We start from the raw sequence: 12,967 nt of genomic DNA on the forward strand, positions 1-12,967 counted from the left end.
GGGTCATAGGTTGACGTATGACCCCCTTCGACCCATTAAATGATGGCATATGTCCCTAGGGGTCCTACGACCCCTAGGGACATATGTCATCATTTAATGGGTCGAAGGGGGTCATAGGTCAAGATATGAGCCCCTTTGACCCATATGAAGCATTCTAAGATGACCCCTAGGGATAAATGTCATCATGTAATGGGTCGAAGGGGGTCATAGGTCAACATATGACCCCCTTTGACTCATAAGAACGATTCTAATATGTCCCTGGGGTTCCTAGGACCCCGAGGGACAAATGTCGTCATTTAATGGGTCAAAGGGAGTCATAGGTCACCCTATGACCCCCTTCGACCCATAACAACATTTCTAATATGTCCCTAGGGGTCCTAGGATCCCTAGGGACATATGTCATCATGTAATGGGTCAAATAGGGTCATAGGTCAACTTATGACCCCCTTCAACCCATAAGAACGATCTTAAATGATTCTAATATGTCTCTAGGGACCTAGGGACATATGTCATCATGTAATGGGTCAAAGGGGGTCATAGGTCACCTAATGACCCCCTTCGACCCATAAGAATGATTCTAATATGTCCCTAAGGGTCCTAGGACCCCTACGGACATATATATATATATGTGTGTGTGTGTGTGTGTGTGTGTGTGTATATTTATATGTATATATATGTATATGTATATATATATATGTATGTGTATGTGTATGTGTATGTGTATGTGTATGTACACACACACACACACACACACACACACACACATACACATACATATACACATATACATATACATATACATATATATATATATATATATTATAAACTATTAAGATAATATATTATTATATATTAATAACATAGCTCATAATAATAATAATATATATTGATAACATACATATATATAATATATATTACGTTATTATATTTAATAAAAATATAGGAAAAATAATAATAATATAATATATTATATGTTATATCATTACGTTACGTTATTTTATATATATATATATTATATAATATATTTTTACATAGTAATAACTCAAATAATTGATAAGTTATAAACTATAAATCACAAACTTGGTTTTCCCTCTAAAATGTTTTGGGATTTGAAATTTCCCTTCAAAAGCGAATGGGGGCTCACTGAGCCATATCGAATATCTGATTTCATATCGAATATCCGATTTGATATCGAATATCCAATTAGGCCTGGTATTTACCAAGGCTACCCAGTCAACCCAAAAAATGTGTTTGAGGAGGGTTTTAGTGTCACTCAGACTTCGGGTAGCCATCTGACAATGTTATTTTGATTGAAATTGAATGAAACAAAAAGGGTTTTTTAATATCGCTCTCGAGATTCCATTGATATAATTTCTGTCAAATTTTGAGTTTGATAAGTATTTATTAGTTAATTATCAATGAAAATTATTGTAAAGTACTGATTGACATACTGATTAAGAAATAGCTATAACTTTCAAATGGTATAACATTTTTTAAATTTAAAAGGTGCATCACATTCTATGCTTCGCCTAGTATAAGAAAAAATTAATTAATTAAATTTGGTAAAATTTTCTATTAGTTAAGCTGGTCAGACATAGGAGTTTTTTTTTCAAAAAATGTTTTGGTAGAAAATTCATATTTAACTATTTATTTGGAATAAAAATACCAAAAAATATGCGTCTTATCCAGGCATGAGTCTACTTTTTATATCTATAATTATATTTAAAAAATATTATCATTTGATTTTGATTAAGGTGGTCAGACATACACCTACTTTTTATTTTTGCCCTGAAATTTTTATAGTACTGTATTAAAATTCAAACTTTTGACCAATCAATTATTTTTTTCTCCTGATAAGGCCTAGTAGTTTAGAAACTACATTCAATTTTCTACAAATTATTTTCTTACAAATTTTTTATATAAAGTCCATAACCACTTTAAAATTATGTGTCAAGTTGACATAAACCTGATTCGCTGATTTTTCATTGCCACTTAAGACCATAGTTTGGTACACCATGATCTTGCACATACCCTGTTCTCCTCCTTCATTTTACTTTACTCATCTCGTATGATTAAGGACCCTCTCGTTAGCTATGACAGTAACTCTCCCATATCAGTTAGTGGAAGGATTTCAATAGGGTTTATGTAACAAAACCCTAGGCCCAAGAGTAGAATCTCTTGTTCCTCTTGGCCTCATGCTTCATGAGGTGGTGTACCTAGTAGGGCCTCATCATTCCCCTGTATTGCAATTTATTTCCATTCCCTATATTGCAAATAAAGTATACAAAGTATTGATCCCATATAGATCTGATTTAAGGTGACAATATGTAGTTTATTGGTATTTATATGATACATAAATAGTCCAACATAGTATAATGCAATCATAATATAATACATGGTTTTTTATTAAGGAAGCCTTTAGATGTTATTTTATTAAGGAAGCAACAATTAGATTTGATGGCTTTCCCTTTCAATTCATGGAATTTCCCCCCAACTTTAACCTGCATGAAATACAAATTCGAAGAAGGATGACATGGTATAACTTGGGACCTCTCTTCAATGCTTTGGTCAACCTAAAAAATCTACAATACATTGAAAACTGCTTTGGATCATTCATGGGTTTTGAGAAACCTATCCTCCCTCAAGAAGATGTTTATTCATCCTGATTCTTTTGAATTAACATTTAATTCAAATTAAATATGATTAGTAATTGAGTCTAATCAAGTGCTTGAGTCTAATTCTAAGTCTAATTTTCAATTGAAAACATTTTGAAAAAGTAAACAAAAAGGTTTTTTTTGACCAAATTCATGCATTTTTATGTTTATTAGGCGTCTTCTATGTTTTGACATGCATTTGAAGGCATTTAGAGTGATAATCAATAAAAGTTGCAAATTTGACAAAAAAAATTGTCGTGCAACAATTTTTTGTGCTAAGCAACTTTTGCCTTCCCAAAAAATTGTAAAAGTTGCTAGCAACAAAAATTGTTGCATGACAAATTTTTTTGTCAATTTTGCAACTTTTATTTATTCTCACTCTAAATACCTTTAAATGCTTATAAATGCATCTCAAAACATAGAAGACTCCTAATAAACATAAAAGTGCATGATTTTGGTCAAACCCTAGCATTGTCTAGTGTTGATTGATCCAGATCTTCACCAACAATTATGATTGAGACATCAAAATTGTTTAATGCTACGTATTAGTTAGGCAGATTGATGTAGAGTGCACACAACAAAAACTTATATGACCTTGTTCAATCTTCCAACATGCATAAATCTACCATTGAGTGGAACAATGATCACTAAATATGCAACTCCAATATTAATTCAAACTTTCACTTTTCCTTTTCTAGGTTTCCCTTTTACTCGTAGGGTCTGCCTTCCATGATAGTCATAACAACACTCAAAGTGATGACTTGAGTCCTAGGGCACTCTAGACTTGTTCAAATGATGGATTTATCACTACCAACAATAAAAATTCATTGCAAAGTTTGGATATAAGAATTGGAATTTTATGGCTTTTAGCCTTCTTTCCAACTAGGACCCTCCTAGCAACTTTTCCTCTAAAACAAGGGTAAGTTTGTGGACTCAAAATTTCTTTTGGTGGATTCAACCTACTCAGTTGCAACAATTTCACTTCCCCAAATACTAAGAACCAATCTCACTCCTACAACAAAAACACTTAAAAATAATACTTTAGCCTAATGGATCAAGTTAAGTTAGGGCTTGGTAGAAATGTTTCAAATTAGGTGTATAAAATTGATCTAGTGGCTTGGTGATCTTCAGAAGACTTAATTTGATCCAATACATCTGAATATTAGAACCCAAAACCTCCCTATAATAATACCACACTCAAAACAGTTCATTTTTAGCTAAATACATGGGCTTATTTAGATTAGGGCATCATAATATAAATAGAAAAAAGGATTTTCCTATCCTAGCCTTTTGGAATCACAAAATATGGTGTCCTAACTTTCATTTCACCAAGTGGCATTGGATTCCAATGGTGAACTTACAAGTTAGGGCCATATCTTTGTTTCAAACCCTGAATTTTAGGGTTTCAGACCTACGCTCAAGAAAAATGTTGTCGAACCAAAGCCAAATTGGATCAAACCAGATGCAAATGAAAACTAATTCAAGACTCCAACTTAACACAAACTTCATTTGATCCAATAAATCTATACAAGGCCATATAGAACAAGCTTTCCTCCAAAAAAAAGTTTTCTTTCATAAAATGTTGTCACAATCTATACAATTTGATGTTCTCCTCCTATGGAAAGATGTCATATATATTAAAATATCTTCAATCAACTAATTCAAACTGATTTTTTGTGGTTATGAATGTTGGGAAGTTGAAATGCTCTTTCATGACAACTTTTCAAAAAGTTGCAATAACAACATTTTGTAAACCATGACAAATTTTGCAAACTGCCTCTTCTAAATAGATGCCAAATGGTTCCAAACCCTTAGGAATGGTGGAAAATACATATCTAAGTAAAAAAATTCATTTATTAGACTCCAAAACACACAAAAGACCAACAAAGAACATTGTAGTGAACTAAGGAATCTTTTGGTTTATAAGATGGCCAAAAATATCCTTGTCCACACAAAAGGATAAAACCAACACAAGACAAGAAAATGGATGGTGCCAACACATCCTTATTCAATCAACATCCAATGAAAAAATAACTCTTGAATAAGGAGATAGGTTCCTTGGACCACAGGTAAGCATCACAAATAATTTTAAGATCCATCCATAGATTGTTTTGAGCTTGGCATATGTCAATCTCAATATGTAATAATGTGAATAACACCTAATCCAGAACATAATAAAGACCCACATCCAATGTTATTTACTACAAAGAAAAAATAGGATGTCTAAATGTACCAATGATTTCCCATGAAGACACTACCTATGTCTTTATGTAAAGTGGAATATCTGTCTGTATAGTGATATTTTTTTAATGAAAGCTTTTCTTCTTACTATATATTTATATTGGGCAATTCATTTTATTTGTTTATATGCAACCGAAACTGAAGAGATAGTAATATTTTATTATTTTATTATTTTTTATTATATACAAGATACTACTAATGCTAGTATGTTTGTATTTGATATAATTTTATAGCTTGAATGTTTGCTTGTGAATAAAGTCCACACCTAACAATATAAACCCAAAACAAAATAAGGTGACAATTGCTAGATTGTGGTCTTAGTTCAAAAGAAAAGGTGATGGAAAATGTTATTGTCCTTGTGAGAAATTCAAGGGCTTAAAGAATTGAAGAATTTTAATCACAATAGCTTAGAGATATTGTAGGCAACATGATCACAATATTGAAGGGAGAAAGGATTTTTGTCCTTTGGTGAATGTGGATTTTGAACTAGTGGAACATGGAGGTGTGAATATAAAAAAAGAAGGTAATTCTCCCATAGAAGAAGATGATCTTGAAAAAGAGAACACAATTGAAGATGTTGGTATTGGCACAGCTTATAATGTGTCAGAGAATAGGATTGAAGATGATGAAGACAATGATAGTTTCACATCTAATGATGATGATGAAGAGAACCTTGATATACCTGTAATTGAAAAGGCATACAAGTCCCTGTACCAAGGCTCCTAAACAATGTTCCTCTTTGTTGTATTGTTGTTCTTATAATTCAATATTATGAATGGTATATCCAATGTAGCAATCTCACATATGCTAAGGTATAGTGTCATTTTTTTCATCTTCTATGTTAGTGTACCATTAATGTTCTTTATATTTTAAAAAAAATTATCCATAGATTGATAGTTGAGTATTTGTTACCACCATCAAACATTCTACCTCGCTCTTACCGAGAATAATTGGTCATTATGAAAGATATTGGAATGGAGTATCAAACAATACATACATGTCGCAATGATCATATTAAATATCATAAACAACATAAATTTGCAACACAATACCCTAATTGTCACATTAGTAGACATTTATCAAATCAAATAACCAAAAATGTGTCTTGCAAGGTTCTTAGATATATTCTCATTATTCCACATCTGCAATAATTATTCAGGTGTACTAGCTTGGCACAATTTATGGATTACCATGCACACAATAGAAGTCAAGATAACATTATGTGAATGTCTACAAATGGTTCTACATTTAAGGACATAGAAGATAGGTGGTCAATATTTAAAGAACCTCGTAATCTAAAGCTTTCATTGGTAGTAAACGGTATTAATCCATTTGGAGAGATGAGATCTCTTTACTTAGTTTGGCTTATTTTTGTTATTAACAATGACATTCCTCCTTGGATGTCTATTAAGAGGGAGCACAAAATGTTGGCAATGATTATACCAAAGATATTTCCATTTAATAATCATCTAAATTAATTTATAAATACAATATAAAAATAGCCATAATAATTATGTTTTGTTTATGTTCATTCAATTAGGTAAGTGTCAAGTGAAAGATATGAATGTATTTATTGAGCCCTTGATTGATGAGTTATTGGAGTTATGGAATGGGGTCACTATGTATGACATCTCTAGACTAATTGGTGAAAGACAATTTCAATTTCATGCAATGCTTTTATGGATAATACATGATGCCTCTAGACTAACACATATTTTTGGTATGTAATAGTGCTAACGCATTTTTGTTGTATGTTTAAGTTGTGTCTGATAATTGTAAATATGAGTCTTCTAGTACACATGTCATCCAATTATACACGATCTTGTAGGTCTTCAAACAAAGGGAAAATTTGCATGTGCAATTTGTGGTTGAAAGATGAAATCTCATCATTCAAAAAGTTTAGGAAAGCAGGTGTTTGATGAGCATAGACACTTTCTCCACAAAAATCATAAGTATCAAATTATCAAAAAATATCTTTTCAATGAAAAAAAGAGACAACATCAAAGCCACGAAGAATGACACCTCACGTGTGGAAGTTGGAATACAATAGAATGAATCATCGAGGTTATCTCATTCTATCTGATGCATGTTTTTGTATGAAATTAAAATTTGGATATTGTCTTATGTTTAACAATGATGTAATTGATGTTCGTGGAGGTCGTTAAGGCATTGATGAGCAACTTTCAAAAGGACTTGAAAGCTATCCTAGATAATTTAGTAGGTTATTGTACTACAAGCACCTCCCAATCGTGCATTTGTTTGCTATGCATATTGGAAAGAATGTAACAGAGACACTATGGAAAATATTGGATGGAAGGTGTAACAAAGAAAAGTTAGTCAAATTTTTTAATGACATTGATGTATTTGTAATCATGCATTGAATTTCTTCCTTGAATCAAAGAGTAATGGAAACTGAATTAATACGAGTGTCATTCCTTGGTTATTAACGTAGTAGCAAACTAATGTCATATTGAAAGCCATAAAAAAAAAACCCAATTTTTTGAGAGGATTTGTTGTAACATCACCAGTCTTCATACCAAAGAAAGGTGATTTTGGGTTAGGGTTGAAAACACGATTGGCATATTTTCGTCAAAGTAAATCATGTTCTCTATTTACAATAAATTTGTAAAACATCATGTACTTTTGATTGTTTTATTTTATAATATATTGAAAAGATCATTTTTTTTTAATTACAATACATTCTACCTCTATCTCTCCCACACAGCTTCAACAACATGAGTGCCAAACACATATATATGATCTTGGGAAATACATGAGGTTAGAAGTGTTATTTGTTAGATTTTTTGTATAGATATTATCTTTGCATCTTGCTCTTCTTTTTCTGTAATTTGTTGTATAATTTTTTATAGAGCCTCATTAATCTATTTTTGTGTAATGAATATCTTCTAGGTGGTTGTCATCTAAAGAAATTGATAAAAAAGACAAAGCATTGGAAGAGCAAAATTTCTCAGCTTTTGTGTGAGATACAAAAGTGTTTACCTATTGGAAATACAATAGGGAAAGTAAATTTTGAGAGAGGGGATTTAATCAATCCTTCAAAACTTTAACCATAAAATCATTCACCACACATCCATCTCACAATTTACATATTCATTCATCCCATGAAAGAAAATGACATTCAACACATATATGACACAAGATATTTGATTACCCAAAAACCCTCCAATGAGAAGGTAAATTTGGGGTGGGGATGACACCCAAAAATCTTCACTACTATAGTTGTAAAGTATATCCATTGAAAGTTACAATATTTGACCATAAACTATGATCTACCCTATGTAAGGTCTGTCGTATTAAAGACTTACAAGATTGTTAGATCTTACCCTGTTAAAGGATTTCAACACCCTATTAGAAGTGTGCCTAATCAAAGGACTTGAAATTCCAGTGAAGTAAGCACCCTGTTAAAGGATTTACAACAGCCTATTAAGACCATTCTATTAAGAAATTTAATTCATTCATTTGTTAGAATGTCTCAGCAATGATCCTATGGTTAGCACTCTGCTGCTAGATAACAAATCCCCACTTTCATGATGTGTACTTGATCCTCTAATTAGATGTGTCACTTCTATCATCTAACTCCTTTCCTGTGTTCTCCACTATTTGATTCTGCAATTTATAACTCAATTGACAAATCCTTAGCCACCATGAATGCTTTGTTTGTGCATGCAAACTTCTCTCTTCGCACATGTAATGTTTAGGATTTTCCTTCCTTAATAAGACCTGGGTGACTTAGGGTTAAGTATGAATCAATGATTTTGATTCACCCATTTCGTCACTTAATCCATCCGCTTAACTAATTTATTGCATGTACTGCATGGGGATCCTCAATATAGATTCATCCTTATCAGATCTAGAATCAATAAAAAATCCTTAAGTAAGCTCAAAAATGATTTGCATAGAAATTTGTGCCATTACAAATAACTATGTCCAAAATTATTTTACTCGACACTTGAAGTATCTGATGCTCGACATCCACTATATCTTCAATGTTGTAACTCAGCCTTTGAATGACTCAGCATCTATTGATCACTTGACATCTGAATCACTTGGCATGAATTGTCTACTCAACACTTGAGTGACTCAGCACTTACTAGTTACTTGGCACATACTATATATCTTGCTCAACATATACTATCTAACAACTTACACTCAACATACATTACTTGTTCGGTATGAACTAAGTTCTATCTTGTAAATGACTTAAATGTATTGTCACTCATATGTCAAAACCAATATGAAATTAACACTACCTTCAACTTTTTTCAATGCACAAGAACACTACCTCATAGATCTAGTTGAGGAGATTGAATTTTCTGGACCTATACAAACTAGGTCAATGTGGATGGTTGAGAGGCACTTGAAATTTTTGAAGGGCTTGGTTCGATAGAGAGCACGTCCTAAGGGTTCCATGAGTTGAGGGATATATGGTCTACCAGACCATGGTGCCCACTAATAAGTGACCCGATTGCATTTTTTAGGCACGTGAGAGAAACCATATTTTTGTTTGTGTGATAAAATCAATAAGTTCAGGGGAAGAGTTACTAATAGATTACAATTTGAATCACATAGATACAAAATAAAGTTACTATCATGGGACTTGTAAGTACTATATATATAATATTTAAACTAATTACTTCCAATTAGAACTCCAATATACAACATACCATTTTAGTAATAAGTTTTTTTGCTAAGTCAACTATTCCTTTCATTATGCTGATGTTTTTATGTGTATTCTTTGTCACAAGGCAACATGGCCGATCCATCGGATGATAGAGGCAAGGATGCTACTCCCACCCCTTCTTCAGTGCAGGTAAACCTTTTGTGTAATAATTTATACAATTGAAATTTTACAGAATGTCATATTAATATGTTATTTTTGTTAAATTTTTGGACTTGTTTTGATTGTTTTACTGATGTTTTTGTCACAATTTGATGCTTAGGGAAAGGGAAAACAACATATTACAAAAGGGAAAATAGTTGTTGATATGTCGGCCATAGTATTATGCAATGATGACATTGCATATACTAGTGACCCTATAAGCATGTGTAAAAAGAGCATCAATCTACAAATTCTTGGGCTTGTGATGGATCCAAATCCAACATAAGAGAAAAAGGCCACAAGAAATGAATTGTGTTGTAGAGCACGTTGACTAGAAATAAGAAACAATGAATCTTTTGCTAGGACAATAGTTAAATAAAGCTTTATGTTTTATACTAATTTATGGATCATGAAACACAATATGTATGTTTTGTTACAAAAAAAATTGAGACCTTACTCAGTTGTTCCACCTGATGAGGGTACTAGTGTAGCTCCTACAAGTATGTGATTTCAGTTTTCAATCATCAAAAGGGACATTAGTTTCTTCATGATTATTAGTGACAATTTTATATTACTATTGTCATGTTTTTTCAATCTATTTTTTAAAAAGACAATGATGTGCATACACTCCTTCCACAAGGTCAGCCAGCACTTTGAGATTGCTAACTGCAGGATTGACAACAAGGAGCATGCAAAATTCCACGCTTGCTACAACTAGAGCTGGTAAATCCTCATTTTGCTACATTTTGTTATGTGTTAAATATGATTTGATTTTTACTTTCTTGTTCATTTGATTATAGTATGACATTGATTAACTTTTTGTAGGCATAGGTATAACTTCTCATGATGATAGAACAGATACCAGTACTGCTACTAATTTACCAACCTTTCCTGGAGTAGCCTGTGTTACTTCTACTGGATCATTGGAAGCATCATTGTTGATGGTCGAGAAAGATATGATTCCCTTAAAATTGACTCATCTTTTTAAGTACTTTAAAAATGTAATCATTTAGAGTGTAATTGTAGTTTTCTTATTCATAACTCATTTTTGACTAATGATCCCATGATGATTTTGCAAGAAATGATCTTTTTTAAGAAACTTTTTATGATTTAACATTGAAGATATTTAGGCCCACATTACGTAAAAGGTGTGTAGCTTGATATAATTGATTGCTACATTTTTCCACTCATCCATTTGTTGTAATATCAACATACACATCTTAAACTAATTTGTTTACATAACAATTTTGTTTTTTGTTAAAAGGTGGAATGAGCAAGGCCTTGGATTAAAAGATCAGCTCATAAAGACTATGGAGGAGCTCTTCGATCAAAATATTTTGAACAGAGTCCAAATTCTTAAAAAAGCTTGCAAAAATCTAAAGACTATGAGAGACCAATACATAAGGACTCTAAAGCTCAACCCGCACGAGTGTCCTCCTATGGTTTCTAGAGCTAGAGTGGAATGAAATCATTGAAGATGCAAAAGAGATAAGACCAAGAGATAAAGGAATTAAGCCACCACCTGACAAAATAGGTATGTGGTAATATGAATATAATTATGCACAAATTAGTGATATTTATATTTATATAACCTAACATATTTCAAAGTTTACATATATAGGCTACAGGACACATCAAAGGCTACACAAGCTACGAAAGACAAGGTTGTTCAACACCATCTTGGCTCTCGTGGATATATGAAAATTCACTCACACCTTGTAAGTAGTAGTAAATAAAATTTCATATGATTTTTTTATATAAAATTATAAATAAGTATTACATTGAATATTGATGATATTATGCAAAAACTACAGGGCATTGAATTTAATCTAGCGCCCACGAAAGAGGACAAACAAATTGGCTTCAAGCAAGGCTATAAAGCAGTGGTTGCCCACCATAGCATAGATTCCAGTGGCCAAAGAGATGTAGAAGATTTTGGTGCACTAGTTTACACACAGTTAAATAGGCCTCATGAATAATAATAGAAATTGAGAATTTCATGAGAAATAATCTATTTGATGTTAATTGCAAACAATGGTAACAATGTGCATGACATCTCATTGTAGCCTTCTACTCCTAGCATGGATCTTACTCATGATGATGAAGACACAGATCCTATACATGATGATGAAGACACAGATCCTACGCATGATGAAGCCCTTGATGTGCATCACAATGATACAGGTACATATTCAATTTTGATTGAAAATTAATTATGTAATTATTAATGAAATTTAGCATCTTAAATTGCAATTGGTGTAACCTTTATGTGATTTTTTTGAGTGTGCAGAGCGTGATGTTAGAGTTGAGCATGTTTAGGTTGGGGCTGAACAAAATGTGATATTAAATGATGTGGCACTATCAAGTAAATAAAAAACCTTGTTATGTTCATTAAATTTATGAAATAGTTATAACATTTTTAAAAATGTTTAGAACTAAACCCATTTATTTCTTATTGCAAGGGTGCATCAACCTTTTCCTCTAAAAAAGAAATGGAAGCCTCATGTCATAAGATCAAAACCACAAGAACCATAGGAGAATTTCAAAGATAGTCATGATGTGGCTATTATCCTTTATCTTAACCAAAAGCAAAAACAAAAGAAGAAATGAATGTTAAAAACCTTGTTTGATAATGAATGTGTTGATGTTTTTTTATGAATGTTGCTTATTAATGAATTTTATGTCATGCTATTGAATATTGTTATGTGATTATAATGATTGATGTGTTCACAAATTATTGATGAATGTTTATATGTAATAATGAATTATATGTCATGTTAATGAATGTTATGTTAATATAATGATTGATGTGTTCACAAATTATTGATGAATGTTTATACATATTAATTAATTGTATGTCTTGTTAATGAATGTTATCAGATTATAATGATTCAATGATATACTTCTAAAATGAATGAATGAAATATTTACTTAGTTTTTAATGGGGAATTTAGATTGATTATAGGGGGGAAGAGGCCAAATGAGCTTCCACCTTCACATGGTTGGCCTTGTTAAATAGAGAATATGAAAGGATTCTCAAAACCAATTGAAGCTCAAACTAAACCTATCAAAATTAAACAACAATATATGGTCCCATCAATTCTTCCCAAATACCTTACCAACTTGACACTAGAATAAACCTTCACTAAATCATCATAACACCTTCTAAATAGGATCAGATGGATCAAACTCATTTTCTGATTACAAAGGCTTTATGAACAGACTCCCAATG

The sequence above is a fragment of the Cupressus sempervirens genome, chromosome 7, assembly GCF_028749045.1.
Source record: "Cupressus sempervirens isolate cs-2001-9-10 chromosome 7, ASM2874904v1, whole genome shotgun sequence".
In the NCBI taxonomy this organism is placed as follows: domain Eukaryota; kingdom Viridiplantae; phylum Streptophyta; class Pinopsida; order Cupressales; family Cupressaceae; genus Cupressus; species Cupressus sempervirens.